The sequence below is a fragment of the Pleurodeles waltl genome, chromosome 9 (assembly GCF_031143425.1).
Source record: "Pleurodeles waltl isolate 20211129_DDA chromosome 9, aPleWal1.hap1.20221129, whole genome shotgun sequence".
In the NCBI taxonomy this organism is placed as follows: Eukaryota; Metazoa; Chordata; class Amphibia; order Caudata; family Salamandridae; genus Pleurodeles; species Pleurodeles waltl.
Window position 1 is genome coordinate 47,977,026 of NC_090448.1, and position 25,005 is coordinate 48,002,030.

The window sequence follows — 25,005 nt, forward strand, 5'->3', positions numbered from 1 at the left end:
CTACTTTTCCATATACATTGGCATATTGATTAAACCAGCATCACAAAATATGTAAACATATATCTAAACAATAGGCACCCTGGAGAAGTACTGTCATGTAGCCAGCAGAGTAGCCAGAACTTAGGACTTTGGAGCACCATGCCCACAATGCATCTGTGAGAATGCAAAAAAGGTGAAACATACCTGAACACCTTTTCAGATGTCACTTAGGCCCTGATTACGAGTACCGCCAAACCCGCAGTGGCGGTCGGACCGCCATAATCCTGGTGGTCCAACCACCAGATTAAAACCCTGGAGGTTGGACCGCCACCACCACCAGTATCATGGATCCCGATGGCGTGCCGACGGTCGGAGTTGTGGTCAGCCACGGCGGCGCCTTAAGGGAGCTGAGGCCAATGCCTTGGCACTGTTTCCGCCTGGCTGTCTGGCGGAAACGTCGCATTATGATGTCGTAATATGATGTTTCCGCCAGTCAGCCTGGTGGAAACATCGTAATACGACTGAGGGGGAGGCCACCAATATGACGGCAGACAGCAGTCTCCTCGGCTTTGGCGGTCGGCTCGTCCGACCGCCATTTTCCCATAATGAGGCCCCTAATCTCTCAGGAAATCCCTATCCCTACAACTGCTGTAGGAAATTACTATCCCTGCACTCCAGATATACCCTGCAATCTAGTCCTGCTTACTGCCGGTCGCGTCAGAGTCTGTTGGGTTCAGGAACCCGAGTGTGCACCATAGAGCCTTTAGCTAATGGTGGCTAAGGGTAATATCCTTCCAGACGTAATTTATTCCTGATAGAATACTGTGAAGGCATCAACTAGCCCATTGGCGCAAAGGAGATAGGCTCCTGGTGACCACTTGGAAAGGAACCTGGGCTCATAATATCCAACATAGCCAAGGTCCTCAGTAAGTGAAAAAAAGAGTAATAAATGGATAATACTCAGAGAATGGGCAACATGTGCCCCACATACTCAAAGCACAGAAGCCAAGATAAAGGGGCGGGTCTTGAACAGAGGTCATTAGGAATTATTAGTGAAAGCAAGAATGGTCAAACAGGATGACCAGAAAATAGCAGGAAACATAATTCATCCTGAACCACTCAGGAACATGATGAAAGAAAAGGAGAACTGCCCATACATTCTGAAAACGGATGGTCTTGAAATTAAAGCAACAAAAAACTGGCCCCAAATAATAGCTGAAGTTTAAGAGGCTTGAGGGCAAAACTTAATGATTATTGTAGAGAGGATGAGGGTGGGATAACAGAGACTCAACCGACACCATGAGAAGGATCGCCAAGAATATTTAGCATGAGTCATGTTATTTCCAGGTGACCAATTAATTAATAATGATGGTATCATACTTTTAAGGGAAAGACTGACTTGGGCCTGTGGGGTAGCCTGGTAGTCAGCCAGATGAACCCCTGAAAGCAACCCATGAGTGATGACAATAAGATGTTGCTTGCTTCAAGAACCCCCTTCTGGTACCTACAAGACCCTGGCTCCGGAGCACACTTAAGAATGATAAAAGCTGAATCCACCAAGAGATAAGTCAGTAACCAGTAAAGTGTGCATAGTTTTCAGCAGCAAGAGCATTGCTCACTGATCTATGTCATATACCATTAATGCCATCCATCAGCAAGGTTAATCACCCTAAGTAGGAAAAATAATTTCTGTTCTGGGCAATTCTGCAAGGATTAAATTTTGAAACAAAATAAGCCTAGATGCAATGAATTAACAGATATGGTTGTGCACAGATTGCAGTACATGGAGCTCCCAGTAGCAGAGTACTCTCACCAAGCTTATAAGCTGACTCAGGCCTGGTATAAAAATACACTGTTCTAGAAATTCTCCTAAACCTTTAGAAATCTCGAGCTGTAGGATTCGGTGCTTATACTGTATATTATAGGCAGGCAGGCAGAGGTCTCTGGCTTCCAGTCACCAGTTGCCCCAGATCTCTGAGGTTTAGGACAAGTTCAAGACAATAAGATGAAGCTGACGGACAGGTCAATCTTTTGCTTTTCTTACACCGCGTGGATAAGTCGAACCCTTAAGGACACCGGTTAGGGAAAGTTGACCTAGGAACGGATGAAAGGCCAGTGATGTAGTCACACGTAGGGAAGTGCAGAAATATGTCAACCTGAATCGAACAGGTGAGGGAGGTATCATGATCCGTGCCACATAGACCACTCTCTTTAACTTTTTAACTTTGTATAAGATTGGGAAGACCTTAATGAAAGTTTCTGTTCTATCTATTTCTTAATAAAATTTTAATCCTTCCCAGTCCTCAACACATTCAAAATAGAATGTGTTCCAATCAAGATCTCTTGATGACTCCCCCTACTACCTGCTGGTGGTGGTGAAGGATACTACAAACCACAGAGGGTCACCCATATACCCGGGGGGGCTGGATAGGAACTAAATCGTCTCACGAGATGAGGATATGATTAACTTGAAGGTTGGAATAAATGAGCTTGTGGATGAGTTGTACGTGGATATATCTGGAATAATTAACCCTTAATGAGAAATAAGACTTGGTCGGTTTTGAAAGCGCAATTTTGTGAAGATGATTGCGACCAGATTCGTTTTCAGAAGTTAAGGGGTCCCTATCGGTTAGTCCTGAAGAAGACCCGTTCAGGAGCTCTGAATTGGCCCAGGAGAAAAAGGGGGTCGAAACGTTGACGTGAATGTTTTAGCCTGGATTGGTTACTGCTTGGTTTGATAGGGAAGGACTAAACAAGGACATTTATGTTCCAAATAATTTAAGACTGATTCAATGCAGTGGAAGATTGACCAACAGGCTACCTTGTTTTTACTGTATAGTATATAGATTTTTGGGATATTGACTATTCTCCTTTTTCTATTTTTGATCACGAGCACTTTATTCTTGCACTAATTCTGTCCTTCCGATTGTGGGTGAGAATTTGGATGGGACCTTTCTATTAAGTAACTTTATGTAGATAGGATTTTATTGTTTATATGTGAATGAATAAAATGTTTTCTTTAATTTTTTCTGTATCTATGCTGTTTATGATGGTTCAAAATACTTTCTGTTCTCCTTTGGGGGCACTGTAGTCCTTGTAATTTGGTGGTGGTGAAGGAGCACACTCCAGTAAAGCACACCACCTTCTGTGAGTGAGGGGCTGCATCCTCGTTAGGTCGTGCGTGCAAGCGCTTTGACCTGTAGTAATCTGTCGGTGGGCTTTTAACCACGCCCATCGCACGCCATCACTGTCACTCATTCATTGGCTTGCCCTCCAAAAATCCTTTGTTATCATTGGTAAATGCTTTATGTTTGTCCCTCCTTGTGGCGGTTTTGTTACCGCCTTTCAGACTGCCCCTGTTACATGGTTAACTGCTGATACGTTTGACTGCGAGAGAACTTCTTTTTCCTTTTGCGTCTCTCCTTCGCGCTCATGGTGGCCGTGGCGCTTTGAATTGGCTCACTTATGTCAACTGTTTTACTTTTAATTTTCAATTTAAGTGGCAAGAAAAGTCCAGTTAGGAATTTACAACGCTAATAGCTCTAACTCGAGCAAACGCGAGACCCATTACATTGCAAATGCTTGTTTTAAAATACTTTCCTAGAGATTGGTAAAGTCTACATCTACCGTCAAAACTCTGGAATGGTGGAATGGGAACGCAAGCTACTACATAAGGAAAAGGAACAAAGCCTTCTTTACTACTTAGAGCCTGTTAGGCTGTCTTAAATATACAGATGTATGAATCAGGTGTTGGTACTGACATTGGCCCTTTCAACTACTCTCGCTCGCCCTCATGTCTAGCTAACTTTTTCTATGTACTTGTTTTCCTGCGCATTGTTCTTTTTTTTATGTTTGTTGTCACATTTTGCAGAATTTCACAAAGGATTATCACAAATTTGGGACATTACGGTTGTGTTCTCCGACTTGGGATATCTAAAAAATAATGTATTACCTCTATAGAGAGATTTTGCTATTATCTAGAGGTTAATATTTCTTCTCCTGTTTTCCTAAAAGCCACGGACCAGCCAGTTTGTTTAACTTTGTGTAGCCTTTGATGGATGCAGCCTTCTGTGGTGCAGTGTATGTTTCACGACAATGACAAATGCGATTATTTAGATTTTGGTGAATGTGGGACATCCACCAAAAATTGCAGATGGCCTCCTGGCCTGTTTACTGAGTATACAGGTGTATAAACTCTAACTTGGTCAGATGAGCCATCCAAAGTTTTTTGGTCGATGTCCTTCAGCTGCCATCTCTAAATAACCCCCAAAGTTTGTTTTCTTGCTGCCCTGGGACAAATCTCCAACCGTGAATGTGCATATGAGCGGGTCTATCGTTGGGGCAGGTCCTCTTGAAAATAAACTCACAGGGACGCTTGTTTTTTTAAAACTTGATAGACGCACCTGTAAATGTCGCTTTGTTTGAGCTGCAATAAACGTTTAAAGTTTTTTCTTCAGAATTGGTGGCTAATATTTTTTCCTTTCTAAGAACTCGGTGTGGACCTTACTTTGTTAAATATTCTAAATGTTTTGCTCTTGGGTTGTGTGCTTACCCCTCTATGTATCTCGTAAGACGCCCCACATGACAAGACACAGAGTTCTATTTTCTGTCTGATGAGTAAGCTTTGTAATGTGTTTGGATGGCAAAGTATACTCAGAGTGTTACATGCTCCCTTATATCTGGGTCATCTGATGGAGTAACTTGAAATAATGTTTTACTACATTAAAATGCATGAATCTAGAATGAATCAGTATTGATACATGACCCACACATTCAAAACCTCTTTCTGCAGACTAGGCAGGACAGGAACTATTACCATGGTATCATATTCAACTTCTCATTGATTATGTTACCTTTAACCCAGTGTTTGGGTAGGGGATTTGAAGCCCCTTAAGATGCACTATATTACATTTCTCTTTTGAGACATCAAAAGTTCAGTAGTCGAGCTTCAAGACAGTGGGTTATATAGAAGGCAGCAGCTGCCCCTCAAAAAACAGCATCCCCTGCTTATACGCAAACCTCTCCTGCTACTACGCTACATACATTTGTTAATTCCCTTGGGAGCCTATTTCATTGGATGAGGACACCTCTACGGAATTATCCCAGAAGATTGTGGATTTTGTCTTGCCACCACACTGACCGGCCTTGGGTAAGAGATACTTATTTTGTTAGCTGCCCTGACAACTATTTTACCACTCCATAGAGTGCACATCCTCAAGATTTGCCCGTGCGGGTCACGAGGATAAAGAAAGGGAGAGAGAGAGAGATGTGGTGGGGGTCACTTATAGTGCTGGATCCTACATTCTGGAATAATCTGCCTATTTAACATTGTGCACTTTCTTCACATCTTTACGTTACGGAGGAACTGAAAGCTTTTGTTTTTCTAAGTTACTGTAACTGCTTCTCTTTTTTACTGACCTTATTGGTTTGAGTCTTACGAGACAAGAAACTCTTGAATAATCATTACTTCATGAGATCCAAAGTCAAATCAGTCATTCAGATTATGTCAAAGTGTGTAACTTCTTGTTACCCAAAACAGTGGCGTCCTATTAATCACAAGCTGGGATACACCATGAATCCCTTTACTTTTCGGCATTAGACTAACCTATTAAATTCAAGATAGGCTGTATTGCTTTTAAGAGCATCCATGGCCTTGCACCTTTCTCCTTCAGCCGAAAGCACAGCATTCAGAGCCTGTGTAGACTCTTTAGTCATCTCACCCCTTTCTCGCGAGAAACCAACCAATTTCAACTTTCATTGGAATGGATGAGGGTGGTCTCCACTCAGGTAAATGGGTAAAGTCTGGAAGGGGATCCCTGAGGAAATCCACGCAGCCTCATCGCTGGTCTACCTTGGAAACCTTATGAAGAGTTGGTTTGTTCTAAAAGTGAGCTTAATGGATATTTCAAGTGCCCAGTGCCCTGGAACAGGATGCACCCAACTGAATTGGCTTCTGTCAATATAATAATACCAGCCAGTTTACTCTGATGAGACAGATACGACACTAAGCTTTTTTATTCCATGATTACCAAGTCATACAAGGCATTCGCCCCATGGAGCCAGAGTCTTCTATCTTTTGCTGGCCAAGACACAAAACAACTACATAATTACCGCCAAATACAAGGCACCAGGAATAGTTTCTGATCTCGGTTTAGAATTTTCTGGCAACATGATCCAGGAAACCATGATAACATGTTACTTCTTGAAATGCAGCCATTGGCCTTCTATTATGGTTTGTAAAGTATCAAAAAGCCATTGGTCCTATAAATAAGACACTTAGTTTAATTTTTGTGAATTTCCCAATGCATTTGTGTTGCATTATTTATTTTCTCATTCCTATTGAGCATAGAAAAGTCCAATCTGTATCCACTACTAGTTGCCAGCAGTAACAAATAAATGACTTCCTTATCGTAAGGATTGCAGGTCTGAAAAGGCGCTTGCATTCGTTAAAAAATTATCTCAACAAAAGAGGAGGTTGTCATGGAAAATGTGACTCATAGAAATAAATACATTAATGTAGTGCTGCCTAAACATTTAGGAACCACCTCTCATTTATTTGAACGACAAACTTAAAGCGGCCCATCTGGCTTTAATGAACATGAGGCTATGATTTTTTATTGTAACTAAAGCATCATGCGTTAACTCACTGTCATTTACAGGCAGCACATTTTCCATTAAAATGGTCACTAAATTTGCACAGGCATACGGTTCATTTTGGTTTTTTCTAATTGCTGAATGTGTAAAAATCATCCACAAGTATTTACATACAAAAAAATAACACCCTATAGCCTTTCCTTTCACGCTTTTCCTACTTAAGCGAGATTGCCATATAATTCACTTTACTTTTCTTTCTCTGACTGCAAAGAGAAAGGAGTTTGTAAACACCAATCCCCATGTTAAAAAATAAGCAGCGATTTGTCAGAATACATAGCCCGACATTTGACCTCTGTCTCTGAACCTCAGCAAACGTGACAACCTCTGATTTATTGCTTGGACTTTTACAGCCCACCAAAAATCTGCTTTCGTCCCACCAGCGGATTGCAAATCACAGTTTGGGAGACACTATAATAAGGATTTTATACACTACCCACAAAACATGTCCTCTTACTTGGGTCTGCTTATAAATAAGGATCCCTGCTTTCTAGGTTTTTGGTCCCTTTGTTGTATGGCAATATGTTTTATCTCAATAGTGATATACTGGTAAGTAAAAAGATAAGATTTCCTAAAGAAGTTTAAATATCTGCAGAAATGTGGATGTGCTATGATTGCTATGCTGTTGTTTTTCTGTGACTGTACTGTTTAATTATATATAAGTACTTTTTGCACTAAATTTGAGTGTACATTTATCAATTAAATCTACATGGAAATGTAGATGATAGCAACTTCAATTTTTCAATAAAAAGGGACCAAAAAAAACAATTAGATAAGAAAAAATAAATGAGGATAATGTAAAAAAAAAACCTTTACAACCAGAAACCTTATTTTTAAACCCAGGGGCAAGTGTGATAGCAGTTTTGGTGTGATTATAGAATTACTGCCCTCCATTACCGACATATTTAAAGTGTGCCAGCTACTCCTTTCCTAATCTCTAGTGCTGGCCTGTTAGTTCAAATCCTTTGAATCTTCAGTCTCCAGCTCTCATATATTCTCAGCGATTCCTTCTCATTATTGGAATTACATGAGATCGTACTGAAGCACTTGGTTGGTGATAGTGTGACCGGGCCGCCTTTTCAATGTTTATGAATGTTGCTGACTGTTAATCTGGCACTGGTTTACCTACCTCAGAGGAAACCCAGGAGTATGTGTCCTGTCTCCTTTATTATCTTTCTCTCATATTTTGCCTGCTTCCTCTAAACATCTTCTAGCCTTTTTCCAAGTTCATAACAAGTCTGGATTGGCCATTTGAGTGTTGTATGACTCTGTATTCAGAGACATACACAAATATCACAAACTAATATTGAAAACATAAATGTGGCTATCATACTTATAGGGTAAACACACAAATATTGCTGACAAAAATATAGCAGATCTACAATACAAGAATATTGTAAACAAATATAAAGGAATAGCAAATGCTGCCTACCCATTAAAACTAAGAAACCATAACAAAAGTCAAAGAAGGTGAAATCAACATAATTGTAAATAAAGCACACCATATTACATTAAACATATACACATATATAAAAATATGTAAAATTTAAAATATACACATTAAATAAATAATGATTATACTAGTTAGCATTTACTACAAATCGTGCAAAATAATTCAAACTAGTCTCCAACCTACCAATTAAGATAAACTTGAAAACTGTTAACAAATAGTAATGCTTTATTAATTAACAAAGAGCATAAAAAGGCACAAACGTGCACAACAAAATGCTTCCCAAAAACGAATAAAGAATTACAGCAGGACAGCGTCACTCTGCTGGATTGCAAACCTACACAAGAAGACTGCAACACTTCAGCGAACCGCTAAACACTACAAGCAAAATACATTTGACAATAAATGAAAGCTAACAAAATTAAGAAATAAAATAAAAGAACAAAGGTATTTTAAGATAACCATCAATAAAACTATGCTACATGTTTATTTCTCCAAATTACAGGTGCATGATCGACAGTAAGGAAAAAATGCTAAGAGGAAAAGAAACTAAAGACAGACATTAAACTACTCACAATTCAAAAAGACCCCCTCAAAAGTAAGTATAGTAGCCAAAGTGCAAAACTAAAATTTAGCTAAAAACAACACCTTCACATATTTAAAAATAAAATAGAAACAAGCAAACCCAAACTAAATTTTTAGAATAAAAGAATACACCACTAACACGTTTCCTGTCAAAACACTGCAACAAAAAGAACTGTGCCAAAAGCAACACTAAAGAGACCTGCAAAGCAAAATTATGCAACTGAAAAGAAGTAAAGACTACATGTTAAAATGTGTACCTGCAATGTAACAATGTTAAAAGATATATAAAATCATATATATATTTTTTTTTTTAAATGTATGTACCTTTTCTATACTCTAAAACCCACAGATAAAAGGTCAGAATAACAGAATGAACCAAAACCCAAAAAGGAAAGCTGTTAACAAAGTCCAGAAGATATACTCATACGAAGGAGAGCACCACCGGTGAAAAACACACTGGAAATTCAACAAATATTAATCAAAGCCATGTTATGACAGGGCTACTTCTAAAAATGAAATAGTTAGGCAGCCCATGTGCACCTCTAATAATACTGAAACCGAAGTCAGAAATATTTTACAGGATCTAAAAGAAGCCAATTGAGCTCACAAGAGCAAACAGGAATGATAGTGGAAAATTCCCTGTCATATCAGCTTTAAAAATAATAATTTCCAGAACATGTACAACATCCAGGGAAAGACAAAGACGTACCTCAACACTACTAATCACACATAAAAATATTTATATATTTATTTTTACTTTGACTTCAATAACAATAAAAATAAAAGATTTGTGGTACTAATTAAAATGTACTAATCTTAACTCTGTAGCACATGAATGATGGATGGCATCTTTTAAGCAATGCCCTCCATTATTCATTCAAATATACACAATACACGGTCAGTATCAAAATACAAGCATCCCATCAATGTGTGCACTGTTACCTAACCAACAGAGTGAAATTTACAATGAAATGCTGACACATATAGAACAAGCCATCATCTATAGACCACAAAAAAGCACAGTAGATTTTGAACTATGATTTCAACCATACCTAAAATGTATCCACACACTCCTGGAAGAAGCTATCTTGCACTCTGGCAGTTCCTAGAAATAGAAATAAAGACTGTGGGCCTGATTATGAATTTGGCGGACATTTTTTCCCGTCCGCAGAACTTCTGACGGGGAGATTGCCACCATAGTGGCTGACTCTCTGTTGCGCCCATTACGAGTTTCCTGCTAGGTCGGCGGGCGGAAACCTGAGTTTCTGCCCGCTGGCCTATCGGGGAACACCTACAGCATTGTCTCCGGCTTGTAATCGAGCCAGCGGCAATGCTGTAGGATGCAGGGTGCACCAGCACCCTCGCAATGTTCACTGTCTGCAAAGCAGACAGTGAAAATTGTGAGGGTGCTTGCCAGGAGGGATGCTGTACTGTCCATGCCAATTGCATAGGCAGCGCAGGGGTCCCCCCTGGAGCCTCCTGCAGCCGTTCTCCGCCAGCCTTTTCATGGGGGTGGTACTGCCATGAAATTGTTGGCCGAGAACGAGGGTGTAATTCCCAGGACAGCACTGCTTGCAGCGCTGCCCTGGCAGATTAGGACCGCCACAACCACCAGACCCCAGTGCTGGCGGTCCGACCACTGCACGACCGCCGTCGTCATATTGTGGTGCACAGACCGCAGCATTGAAGGCAGTCCGACCGCCACCACGAGTCTGTCAGTCAAGTAACCGCCAGACTCGTAATGACCACCTGTGTCTGTGTCGCATTGCTTTTGTACAATATGGCTAAAAAACACTGACAAAGGTTATAGTTCTCACTTCAGCAAGACCTACCTGCTTTGCCAATGCTTGTTGATTTGGACATGGAATGAGTGACACAATCTGGGAGGCTTCCTTACCCTTTTTCCCTGCACAATGCTGTTTCGGCACAAACGAGCAAAGACCATTCTGCAGGTATTTAAATATAATATGGGTAGTTTGTTGTGTTTCTGCATATAGAGCACATACAGATATACGACTTGATGTGTATCTCAGGGGCACTTTTGGGGTTCTGATAAACTGCAGCCCACGTTGCCTAACCACGTGTCTTGGTTCATGCATCCTGGTCCTTCCCTCCCACCTACGCCCTGTTTTCTCTTGTTCTAGAAGGGCCATTGTATTTACTTCTTCTTCCCTACTGGGCCCTTCTTAACCTCCCGCCCTTGGGCATCCAGTCCTGGTGCTGAGGTAAAGGGCAGCGAGGTTAGGGATGTCCTCCCTGGTTGGGCCCGCTAGCCTCAGGCAGTGGCAATAACCCTTGCCTGGTTCACTCCTCTTCCTCCCTTCCTTGGCACACACCTCTCTTCCCTCTCCTGTTTAGTAACCAGTTTTTCCACAGGATCACTGATAGCATCCTCTCTCATTGGTTACCTTATCACCACTGCAGGGAAGGGACGGGCCGGCACCGCGTCTGGGTGCACCTCACAGCCCATCTATCACACTTGCACTCTGCCAGCTCCACATGGACTTCTCCCTCCTTGTACTATGCTTGGCATCAGTGGCTGCTTCTCTGCTGTTCATGGGTGTGAAATGTGTCTAGTGCTCTCAGATTGCTTAACTGTGGCTCCATGGGTTGAGCTTCAGCCACCCCTAGGTGGAGCCCATATAATATTCGCTGAATGCTTCGCTTCGCCTCCAGCAATGGGGCGCAACCCAATTGTTTTTTTTATTTCTGGCTGCTTCACCCTCTCTGTGGGGTTTGGATGTCGGCTGCTTGTGTATTACTCCTGGGCCCAATGACCTACATCTTTTGTTGGTTTTACACTATGATACAGGATACCCTAAAGACATTAAATATTCACTCACAAGACTGCATCTGCTGTAAATATCTGCAACACTATGGATCGATTTACTAACGTTTTGCTCTTGGTTTGTGTAATTTTTCTACTGTGAACCCAGCACAAAGTGTTGGGGGGGGTCGGGATTTGCATTGGATAGTATCCCAAAGTCATACAAAGTTGCATTATGTACTGCTTAGCATTACTTTGCATCAAGTGGGTGTTCCATGCAACCACCCAAAGTTTTGGACATAAATCTACTACAAACATGGGTACACAGAGATTTGCTCCAAAATCTTCCACCTTCTCCAAGCAGGCGTAACAAAGACAAATGTTTTCATTTTCCACTTTTTCCCAATTTTTAATGTGTGCTGCACTCTACAGCACACATACAAAGTGGAAAAAGCATTAAATCACTGTTTTTGTACTGGAAGTATCCTCTTTCAGTACAAAACCTATCCTTCAGAGAACGCATCTGTTCTTGCACAATGGCAGAAGGGTGTTTGCATGGTTTATGGCTGCTGAAAGCGCGCCAACGCTGGGGAAGATAGAAATGCACCATATCGTAGTAGATATAATACATTTTCTCTCTTGCCCTTTGACGTAAAGCAGCTCTGCAACTTTGGGCAGTGTTCCCTCGCGTCAAATAATAGTAAATCTGGACCTACATCCCAAGCTGATGAAATCTGTGTGCTATTCCCATAAGTATATCCTGCATATTGTAATCTGATATCAACATTGCAGGCCGATGTTACACACCTCCTGTCTGGTGCTTGTCTGTGTTCCCTTTTTAGGGTTGATCCTGCGTCGCATGCGCTTACGCATGCGTTTCGCTTGCGAGACGCTCTAGGAGTTAGAAAAGGGCTCGGAGCCCCGTCCATGTCACGTCAGTGGTCTTTCATTGGTTCGTGGGCTTGCCTGTTAAAATCTGCTTGCTTTCATTAGTGGAAGGCATGCATACGTCATGCCTTTTCCGGTGGTTAGCCCTCCTCAAGCGCAGTGACCAAGTCCTCAAAACATGTGAGGCTCGCTGTTTTCCATCCGGTTTGTGGACTACTCTTTATCTTTGTTAGCTGCGCAATCTCGCTTGACAGAAGTCGAGCGCTTTCCATGACATCGACCCTGTTACATAGTTAATTGTACTTTTGCTGGTTACGTAGATAATTGCACTTTTACCGATAGGTTTCACTACGAGTGAACTGTAGCAGCGCGATCGCGCTCTTTTTTTGCCATTTTATGTGGCAAAAAAAGTCCGGTTTGGCGTTTACAACTGCTAATAGCTCTAACTCGGAGAAATGCGAGACCAGTTGCATTGCAAATGCTTGTTTTTAATGCTGAGTATCCTCCCTTGTTCGGCATTTAAGTTTAGGTTGTAAAGTTGTTATTAATGAACCTGCGACTCCTGTCTTACCTATGATGCGTATGTGTATGGACATATCTCGTGCAAGGCGATGTATCGTCATATGTACGGCGTATCATAGAATTAACGACTTGTCTGCCTATGTCTGAAACTCAATAAAATTGGTTCCAAAAAATACATGGGTCTACATGCTTAAGCGCAGCAATGGACTCCCCATCATGTTTAGAACACTTCTCCAAATCATACACAGCTCACACAACTTCCCAGACAAGAACAAGCATTTGCAATGCAACGGGTCTCGCACTTGCTCAAATCTGAATTAATAGCGTTGTAAACTCCTAACCGGACTTTTCTTGCCACATAAATAAAAAATGAAAAGTAATGCAGTTTCACATAAGCAAGACGATATAAAGCATCACGGCAGCCATGAGCATCAGCGCGAAGGAGAGACCCAAAAAGAAAAAGAAGTTCGCTTGCAGTCAAACTTATCTGCAAAAGTGCAATTATACATGTAACAGGGGCGATCACAAAACCTCCCCAAGGTGGTACAAACGTAAACCATTTACCAATGTCATCAAAGGATTTTTGAAGGGCAAGCCCACCGGCGAGTGGTAGTGATGGGCTTGAGGTGGGTGTGGTTACAAGCCCAGATACATACCAACACGTGCTTGCGCGCTGATATGCTCGACCTAAAAACTACAGCACCCTACAAAGCACATACAAATATGGCGCCCAGGAACCCAATGCACAAATCAGAGCGCTTTGCAGCCACGTCCCGGGTAAGAAGTTCTGTATAAGTACATTATAAGGTACCTGCATCATCAGTGCCCACTGCCCTCCCAGAGCCCGGCTCTCCCTTAATACATGCTAGGATTGTATCCGAGCCAACGATGCCTGGAGCTCTGCAACAGCTTGTTCTGGTCTGGGAAGAAGTCCGCTGACTGCCAGGGTGAAACACATTAAGGTTTCATTAAGCAGATAAGAAAATTAAAATATGGTCGAAAGAAATCAGCAAAGACCTTTTTTTTAGATATGCAAGCCTGTGTGGCCCAGCAGCCGCATCCTTTCCAGCCCCCATCCCCGCAGCACAGCTGCTCAAGCCAGCTCGCTCCGTTCCCATGGAAAATATTTACAGCATCTCTGCCCCGGTGCGGGATGATTTGCTTGTATCAGACAGGATGGGAGGCGCGGAGACATGTGCTGCAATTACAGGCAACGGAGACGGCCATATGCAGGCTGCAAAAGGGCTGTGGCTGAAAAGATAACATTGGTCGTGGTTTGAGCAAACACAGCCGGTCCTTGCACGAGCCCTTCGGAGGCCGCTCCAGACACCAGCTCTCGAGCCCGAGACATCTTCAGAGAATCGCCACGCCCTCTTCGCCTCCGTGGCTGGAGGCGCTAACAAAAATCAACGTGCTGTCTGCAGTGGTCGAGGTACAAAGCAAACAAGCATTTGCAATGCAATGGGCCTCGCGTTTGCTCGAGTTAGAGCTATTAGCGTTGTAAGTTCCTAACTGGACTTTTCTTGCCACCTAAATTGAAAATGAAAAGTAAGACAGTTGACAAAAGTCAAAGCGGCATGTCTGCCATGAGCGCGAAGGAGAGACACCAAAGGAAAAAGAAGATTGCTCGCAGTCAAACGTATCGGCAAACAGGGTCGATGGCCAAGGTGGTAACAAAAAGTACCTCAAGGAGGGACAAACGTAAAGCATTTACCAATGATAACAAAGGATTTTTGAAAGGCAAGCCCACAAACGAGTGCTAGTGATGAGCGTGCGGTGGGCATAGTTAAAAGCTCACAGATAGTATACAACAGGCCAGAGCGCTTGCACGCGCAACCTAAGAAAATGGCCACTGTGATGTGGGATGCAGAGCTGTGGTGGCAGTGAGGGTGATGACAAACGAGGATGGACGAGGTTTTATCAGTGTGGATAGAAAGAGCTAAGAGTTTAAATATTCACGTTCCAATAGTTAAAAAGTGTAAAAAACAAAAAAAACAAAAACAACTACAAGTTCCATAATACAAAGTGCTGTTAGAAATAAAAGGCGGCAGTTTATCAAGCTAATACCCTCTCTCTGCACCCCACTGCCAGGTACAATGCCAGAAGCAAAAATAAAGTGCACCTGAAAAGCCATGATCCTCTGTGCTGATGTCCGGGTAATTGTAATGGTAAATGTAATTATATAGCGCTCACGACCCACGAACGAGGTATCGGAGCGCTTTTATGCTTTTCCTCTTCCTAAAATACAGCAATTGATTTCTAAAAGTGAAAAACCTATGGGAATGCCGATCCCAGAAATCCCTGCTCACTTTGGCCTCGGGTTATATGGCTTGCATCTTCATTACTGGGATATTTTTCCACAACAGACTTTCTCACTTCCTTCTCTGTCTTGCACACGCCGTGCTGGGCTCTTTAAGGTCCGGCTTGACAGCTGCACAGTCCCAGCCTTAATGTGAGCAACCTAAGAAAGAGCTTTCAGGAGTACTACGGAGAGGGGCTTCTGCCCCGCTCACATGTTAATAGCCAGAAGTATGTTTTGATTAGGCAGAAGTAGTGTCCTTCCACTGAAAAAAGTGCTTCGCGTCCTCACAGGTATTTATCCAGCTGCCTGAGCCTGCAGCAGAATGGCTACCTGACCTTGAATTTTCAGGAGCACACACATGGAACTGCAATGCTCTAAAGTATCTTAGATAACTAGATAGTTTATAGTGTGTGTTTTTCTCTGGCAGCAGCACAGATGGGAGGAGGGCAGTCATGAATAACGTATTGTAGTGCCAGCATCCCCTTTCCATCATTAACTTTAGACTTAACTGTGTAATTTTGTTTCTGAGAGTAGTGTGGGATGCCCAAGGTTACTCTACATGGCTTTTTAGGTCTGGCTTGATATTTCAGCTATCTTTGACCTTATATTCTGAACAAAAAGGAGCTTTCAAAGTGCTTCTGAGAGGGGCATTTAGGTTCCACCCACACATTGGTTCTCCTGAGCAACTAGTTTGAATGGGACGCGTTTCTGTGCTTCCGCTAAAATGACTGCTTGTGGGCACTTTTTGGCTTGTGGCAAAGGTTATTCTCGATACAACAAGACTGTGTTCGCTACGGTGCAAAGCTAATGATCTTGGCTATAGGCTTGATCTGTTTATAATGAAGCTAGGCCTGACATGTTTATTGTTAAAAGCATTGGTTAAAATCAATAGGCATTTAAGTGTGGATTCTTATCTCTCTGTATTAAAGCCTACAGATAGGTATTTTGTTACATAGAGTTACAGATTCAGAGGCGTTGCATCGGGGGGGGGGTGCTACAACCCCATTATAAATGAATTTTCTGATAAATAGTTGGGTGCAGATGCTTCCAGCCGGGTATGATGATATGTCTGCCGGATTTCACCATGAATTTTTAAATACATTCAGACAAAAACGCACACACACTCTCTCCCTCTCAGTTTTTAAAGTCACCAAAAATATTGGTAATTTTACAAAAGATTGTGTTTTCCCTCACTTAGAACCCTTACCAATCAGCATTCCTCTAGCTTCACTGCACCTTAGACCCCGCCATGCACTCTGCTTCTCGTATGACGTATTTAAACATTATATGCCAGCCTAATTGTCGGAACATCTGAAGCTCACCCCTCCCAACCCCCCAATCTTACGGACCAAGCTATGCCCCTGTACAGATTGCCATAGTAGGCAAGGGTTTAGTGTTAGGTACCCAGTGTGACAAACCAAGGATAAATAAGGCTAGCTCTATGAGAATGTGTTAACAATAATAGGCTTTTAAAGATGGATTGTGATTACAGACTGCCAAATTCCACAGGCAAGCATTTTTTTACATGGAATGTCACAGATTACAGTAGTAGGCAAAGGTTTTGCAGTACTCTTCTTCTCATGTCACCACTTCCTCTAAGCTAAGAGGCCTTTTTTAAATGGTGTTGTCCCTAGTGAATCATTTCCTTACCACCCCAAGATGGCCAACACTTTAGTTCTAAATGTTGTGGCAATGCTGGAACTTAAAAACAATGGAGTATTTACAATAACGCTACAGGATGGAGTTTCAGTGCTAAATTTTGTTTTGTTATTTCAAGCATATGCCCACCATGTTTAGAAGGCAGCATGTTTTCTTTTTTCTACTGGCCTATTTTTAATTTATATTGCAAATGTTGTTGAGTTTGTGTGTATTTTATTGTGGTTGCATCAGATGGTGAAGACAAGAATGAGTTATTGGATGGATGGATGGATGGATACATGATTGCAAAGATCAGTGACAGAGTCCCTGAATGTTGACATATGGAGTACCTCAACCCATCAATGATGCAAAGGGAACTTTTCTTCATAATCTTGACTTATTGGCCTTGCCAGTACTTGTTTCTAATTGAATGTCTATTGGCTTTCGTGTGTGTTATGTTGTTGAGCATCCATCACTTTCTGAATTTTTATTCTGTTTAGGAAAAAGCAACTTGTGCTGGGTGGATAACAAATGATCTAAGATTGGAAAGCTGAGGATATCTAGGCCACGTGTTGCATCTTCAGCCCCAGGAGTGGGGACAGTGAATATAAACTTTCTCCGGAGAGATGCCTATCTTAAACTAGCCCAGGTAGCACGAGTCCTAGTTTCCACACAGGGACAACTGAACAAGGGAGAGAGGCAGGTTTTCATGTGTTCTAGTGCAGAATTATTTAGTAGCCATTAGCCGAAATGAATTTAATTAGCACTGGTCATACTGTGTGCAGAAGTACATTTATTGACCCATTAGAGCCTCATTGGCTGTGTTTTCTATGTTAGTGAACATTGGTAATTTAGCCATTCTGTGCCCCTCACTTTATGCAAGATTGTAATCCTACTCATTTGTTGTTGGAATGTCTCACTGTTTGTTTCTCAAAGCCTGATCACACACATACAACTCTTCTCTAGCATAAGGTCTGGTTTAAACTGCTGCCTAGAACTTTGACCCGCTTTAGCTCTCAGCCATAGGTACCCACACTGATAATGTCCACTTTAAACTCCCCCCTATAACTTTCAGAAGCATCACCCCAGCCATGGTGGCTACAGATGCAACCCTTCTCTTGTGCGAGATCTAGTTTAAACTAGTTCTAACATTCAGATGCATCACTGCAGCCATGATGGCTGCAGATGCAACCCTTCTCTTGTGCAAGGTCTAGTTTAACCTAGTTCTAACTTTCAGATGCATCACGGCAGCCATGATGTCTGGAGATGGAACCCTTCTCTCGCCCGAGGCCTACTTTAAACTGGTTTAAACTTTGAGAGGCATTACCTGTAGCCATGGTGTCTGCAGATGGAACTTTTCTCTGTGTTGAGATCTAGTTCAGACTGGTCAGAAACATCACCCACATCTTGGTGTCTGCAGATGGAGCTCTTCTCTGGGTGGAGATCTAGTTTAAACAGGTTCTAACTTTCAGAAGCCTTATGATTCTGAAGGTCAGTTATACCTGTACAGTGACACGTATGATTTACAATAGCATGTGTAAGCGACACAGTCTTTGCATGCCCAGGGAAGTGGTGTGATGGGGTGCACTTCAAGTTAGCCCTGTCCAGGGGTGACCATGTGTGTTGGTTTCTAGACCGAGGCTTTTGAATTTACGTTTGTTCTATCTTTTCATATTGTTTTGGGAGCTTTGTAAGGCATCAAATGCCACTTTGCCATCACTTTAGATTGCCAGGCTGCAGGCGGGTGCTAGAAATCATGGAAGACACAAGGAAGACAGAAAAGCAGTGACAGGGGCAGAGCCTCGGCAGGGTTGAGCCAAGTATCCTCGATCACATCTCTGGCGTCCCGTAACACATGCACACCCCACGTCCACACACACACAGAACACATATAGAGAAAGCAGAAAATGATTTATTTAATATATACATTAAACCCTTGACTAGCTCATTATAGAGAAACGCATCTCTGCACCCACCTGAATATCTGCAGGTATATCTGTCAATCAGTAATGATAAACAATTTCATGAATTAGGTTGCTTGGAGGTGCAATGCACTCCTAATTATATCATTTATATTTAAAACTCATTAATTCACATCAGGAAAACATAAAGAAGTGATATGGCGTATGACATCTCTGATCATGCATGCTTTTAATAGCATCTGAAGCAGCCCCTAATTGCCTGAGCGAAAGTTGAGACCCACAAATTGTATCACACATATAAATATGGAAATAAGTCATTTTCACATTTTGCCCATCACATGTATCACACTCATATTTATAGGACTAATTGAGCTTAGAACTCAATGTGAGCACATTTAAAACTTGTATGTTTTGTTTCCTGCTTGTTTAATTGTAGGTCTGGAGTTAGCAAAGACCTATTGATTATACTAACATTTTCTGTATCAGTTATTTATGTCAGTCAATATCCTGACAAGGATATTCTGGCCTCTACTTATTAATATATACTTACTAATAGGGCCTTTCAGCCAAGCCTCTTCATCCCTTGGCCTGTTGTTCTTCCAACCACTACAGAGTACAGCTTGGGGCAATGAACCATCCCACGTCAGCCATTGGCTACCTTGAGTGTGAGTGATGGCATTCTGCCCTTTCACAAGGAGCAAATGTACATGCAAAGTAATTCCCTCTAAGTGCCAGGGACTACTGTGACAATGTGTGCTTTTTGAGACCAGGAAATATTTTTGCTTTTATCCAATGCATTTTTTTAAAGAAATGGGGGCCAGGCAGCTTCCTCAACAATACAGTTTTGCAGAAACAATGATTAAAGGAAAGAGGCATTGCCAATGCCTGAACACTGGCAGCCTATTCCAGACAAATCAGCTTTGCCTTTGGTAGTTTTAAAAAGCCAATGTTTTGCGTGTTAAGAGTGAGGGATGGCTGTAGAACATAGCCATATATGAGTCGCAACAGAATCCTTCAGCTGTGCAATCATTTTTCGTGTTTTTTAAGAAACAGATTTTCTGGCAATAAAGCAATCATGTTGAAATTAAATGGTTTACTTGGATGAAAGGATGTTGTACCTCTTATCCCCTGCAACCCCAGATAAATATTGGGGTGTGTCAGGCAACTGGGCAAGCCTGGTCTTTGCAAATGGCTTTTGTTATGGCTAAAGCAGACGGACTTTGTGAAGTTAGTGAGCTTCACTACTGTCAATTTCAGGGATTTAAAAAAAACATGTAATTGACTTGGAAAAACTTCTTGAAGTTGACATAGTTTTAATTGTTTATGTAAAGTTGTGTGAAACTGACAATCCTTGCCTATTAAATGGTTGAGGAGAATGCGATCACACTTCACACGCCTGATCTAGTGCAGATGGTACAAACACTCCAGTGTCTGGAGGGATGTTGGGACTGCTGGCCAAGTGGGGCATATCTTGTCTGATTTCAGTGGTATCACAGGAACTCCATAATAAAAAACATCAATTGAGACTGGTGTGAGATGGAAACAGGTCAAGTTCTGTTATCTGTCTGTGTTGTTGATGATTCCCACTCTCAGTTGCGGGTAGAGTGGCACTTTCCAAGATGGTGGTGCTACCAAGCCTGCTTTAGAACTTTGCAAACCAGTCATTGAATACTACGGCCCATTATATTTAAGGAGCTGGACTCTGCTTGCTTAAGTGATGTGGAGCTCTGGATGTCACAGAATAGTGTTATGAAATCTCCCATGACCACCGGCTGCAGATAGACTGGATGTGCTGGACGTAGAGCTCTGTTACCAGGCTGCCGAACTTCAGTGGGTATTCAAGGGGTTGTCTAAGAAAGTGACCAAATCATTCAGTTTGTGGCTGGTGGCTGAGCAGTGTGTAACATGATATGGCACATGATAACAACTAGCTGAGTTAATTTGCTCTGCCCCTTGTGATTGGGATAGATGCCAGAGAAGAATATCAAAGCCAATACCAGCTTCTCAAAGTTGTCTAGTTAGTGCGGACACAGACAAAGATGTGGCTCAGAGAGAGGATATCCTGAGTGGACAACCTGTGTGAATAGTATGATCGGAGTATTTAATGTTCTGTTTATGATACACATTTTGGGAAAGTGCCCATGTTAGGTGTGGTACCAGACTATCCTTGTCAGAAAATTATCTGACATAAATAGCATACCCTAAATAACATCTACAAAAATATTGCGCATTAGCATAGAAAATCTACTCCTAGTGAGATATTTTTGTGAACAGTATTTAGGACAAATATGTATTTAAGACAATACTTCTTTTGTGTATGAGATTCTGACATACAACCATGTCTTGAAGACCTGTGATGGGCAAAATACATTTCATGTAGAGCTGATAATTGCAGAGCCTCCACCTCATGAGGTGCTGCATGAGTGGTGACAAGGCAGAACTGACAGGTCTGGCTCTCAAGTTGCTAATAGAAATGTCTAAATGTGATCTATTATTCTTGAAACTAAATGGAAACTAGTTGGGTAGGGAACTGTTGGCTGTTGAGTGGGAACTACCCAGCTGATGTCTCTCAAAATACCCCAGGAATGACACAGTCAAATTATTGAAGTATAACTTGTATCCCAGACTCTTTCAAGGATACGTCAGATATATCTGGGCACCTCTAAAGAAAGCCATGGATGCACACCTGTGAGGTGGACTTCAAGCACATGGTGTGGAACTGTGGGGTGATCAGTATTGGCCCACAATTGCTTGCAAAATCACAGATCTAAAAAGGTAAGATCACCTGATAAAACAGGAGACTTGGTTATTGGGCCTAGTAACTCAGAAAAAAAGCTACATCGAAATGTGAATGTATGGTTTATGCATGGAGATTAATTGGAATAAACTGGAAGTCCATCAGGTCTTTTGTACTCAAATAACGTATATGCTGAGAATGTACCAGATGAATAAACAATAATGAAGACCTGATGTCTGTGAGACGGGCACATGCATGAGCGACCTGTCCCATGATCAAACACGAAAATTGAGTGACCTGTTCAGGAGGGGATGAACTATCATTCTGTTACTTTCATAAGGACCGAAATTGGCACCAGTCTTTCTGCTATCAAAGATTGCAGTTTAGTGCAGTTTAGGAGACATGACGTGTAGTACCCCGGAAAACTGGTTAAAAATTAATGTAGAGTTTATTTCCAAAATATTACAATGGCTGAAAGGGAACAGGCAACCTATAATGATGGCAGCCACTTGTCATGACCATATGAAAGATCACAATATATATTTAAGGTGTCTGTCTTATATGAAAATCACAAAAACATACCTAAATTATAATAAAACCATTGTGAAACTTTGCACTATACTGAAGGTTAATTAAGCTACGGAGTCACTCGAAATTACCTTTCGGCCTCCGCGGGTGATATGAGAAGCAGCGCTCAGACATCCCTATTAAATTCGGACCAAAATCTTGTTTCAGATGTGAATCTAGATGGCTAACCCCACAGCTGACAAAGCAAAATCACTTGGATTCACCCTTGAATCAGACCTCATCTTCAAAATAATTATCAGTACCAACTCTCCCACCGTCAGGTAGTGAAACCCTTCTTTATTTAAACTGATTACAGAACAAGTGTGCAATCTTTGGTCCTCTCATACCTCTGCTCCATGACCTACCCGGAGGTACTCTGGCACCTCACAAAGGCATGTGACATGCTATGGTACATCATATCAGTGGTTTGAAGAAGTTCTACCACAGATCCCCAACCCACTGCATCCTGGTAAATGCAGCACGCTTACTTCAAAGTTGCTGCAGTTTTTCACCAAAGTTGGTGCAGACTTCGCTGTTATCTCTAGACACGTGTTTCATGGTTTAGCCCTTCATCAGTAGAGAGCAGAGGAGCAGAGAAACGTCATCCGGGGTTGCTGAAATACTGCAGAAGTCTTCTGAGGTCACAACACCGTTTCACAGGCACACATGTGCATCCCAGGTGAGCTCGAAGAACCATTAGCCGATTATTGGAACATTAATGCCCATTGCATGGTGTACTGCTGCGTTATCCCTCTGGCGGGGCACGTACGCGAGAATCCGGTATCCTGGTTTGTTTTTATTTTGGCCCCTGCCTGAAGCTAATCTACTGTGTGCTTGAAGGTCTAGTGCTGACCCTTGGCATTAGTGAGGGTCTGGACCTATTATTTGACAAATACCGTCCTTGTCATGGGTTTAGCATGTAGAGCAGTGGTTGCAGCATACCATGTTTTGTGACTTTGTAGCTCTGACCAGACCTTTTATCTATGTCACTGGAGTGGAAGTTTACTGACCCACTTGTGTAAAGTTCCATTGCCATGTGCTAACCCAGACCTTAGCACTTACATCCCATGTGCATGTTATGCATGTGTATGTATGTGGCTTGTGTGTTACACGCGTAGTGTGTATGAGTGCACCAAACTAATGGAGGCATGCGGGGTTCAATTTGGAAGCCCCTGGCATGTTCCTGTGCTGAAGATGGAGGTGCAGCTGTTTTCTCATAAGTAGAAGTTTATTGCTGACATTCCTGAAGCTGTAGAAAGCAGACCTTGACACTTAGGGCCTCATTATGAGTTTGGCGGAAGGGATTATTCTGTCACAAACGTGACGGATATCCCGCCCGCTGTATTACAAGTTCCATAGGATATAATGGTACTTGTAATTCTGCGGGCGAGATATCCGTCACGTTTGTGATGGAGGTGATCTCTGCCAAACTTGTAATGAGGCCCTGAATTGGGTAAACGGGAGATAAGGTTCTTTTAGAAATTCCAATGTGTCCTGTTGCAGAATGGAGCTGCTGATTGGCCTCCCTCATTGCTCCATTTGGTAAATGCTGGGGGTGAAGTGTGGGACTTTAGTTCAGGGAGGGAAGGGTCCTTTAGGTGAGGCTAGCCTTTTGCCTCCCTCAGATCATTGTTCAGTGTGGCTGTTGTTTGTGTTTTCCAGATGCAGCAAGCACACGCCCCTTTATGCATCTGCTATTGGTACTCTAGGCTGGATACTCCCCGCTGTGCAGACCATCACTCTACCCAAAGGTTGTGACTGTAGAATAACTTTGAGAGGATACTTAAAAGAAAGAGGCAACTTCTGAAAATGCAGAATTCACATGTTTCAGCTTTCACTGCATAAAAGTGAGAACCACTGACCCACATGTGGTTCAAGTTCTTTTTGACCAGGTAGGGTAGTTCTCCAGTGAGTACTCTGAGAATTGCTATGCAGCTAGGCTGCTGTCTGCTTCTCAGAGGTGCTTCTCACGTCTGCCGGAGCCTTGCCTGGAAGGTAGAATCTGTCCCCTGACCTGAACATCTGGAAACCAACTTGCCTTCAGAGAGAAAGAGTCTGCCAGCCTTGCAGGAGATGTGACTGTCCAGGGAGAGCCAGAATCATCTTAATCCCTGTGGTGTGAGGGTCTGTCTGAAGACAGAAGATGAGGAGAGGATCTCCGAGCTCAAGGGTCAGGGAAGTGGCAGTGTAGTCTCTCCAGATGTGCGGTTCCTTTCGGGATTCATGGTACCATCAGCCTGTGTGATCACAAGGACAGTGCACCTGCATCAGAGCAGGACAGACCCCGGGACATCAGAGGCCAACAACCCCAGCCCCCATGGCTGAGGCTCAGTACCCCCTGTTTGCCCTGTAGCCCACACTACACCCCGAACATCGCCTGACACCAATAGCTTATGGATCCCTTCCGGGAATCCAAAATTGATGGTGTCAAGTAGCATTTGTTGAACAACACTTGCGAATTAAATGGCCAAAAGAGCTATTTCATTTTAAAAAGCCAAGGGCAACCCATTTCCATGGCGCCATCAGGCCCGCGCGTCTTTGTATTCCCTGCCATCATGACTGTCAGGGCCCAGATTTGATTTTGGGAGTTGTTAATGTCATTATTACCCAAGAACCGAAGCGCCGACAGCCCTCATGGCGCTGTAATGAGTTTGAGGTTTCAAAGTAAGTGCCTTGTCTGTGCCTGGGAGCTAGAATTGTCCTCATCACTGCCACAAAAGCAGACATTCTCAAGAAGTGTCAACATATTTAGTTCTGGGAAACAGCAGACGTGCTTTGGGCATCTGAGAAACTCTTCCTGAAACCTGTAAGCTCCTGAAATGTCCATATTGTCATTCCAGCCATGCTGGTTCAGTAATTGGCAGGTGAATACATCTGAGAGCTGTCAGATGCTCTCTTGAAGGCTGTTTTGATGTCGGAATGGCTGAAGTTGTCTCACCTAGGTGTCTTTGGGAATTGTTTTTGGTAGGACAGGTTTGAATATTCAGTGGAAGATTT

General features: G+C 42.5%; 1 protein-coding gene across 1 annotated transcript in view; it reads left to right on the forward strand.

Annotated features, from left to right (window-relative positions):
- Positions 1 to 25,005, forward strand: part of MGLL (monoglyceride lipase) — a 362,041-nt gene that overhangs the window by 123,915 nt on the left and 213,121 nt on the right. The gene's annotated exons all lie outside the window — the stretch shown is intronic.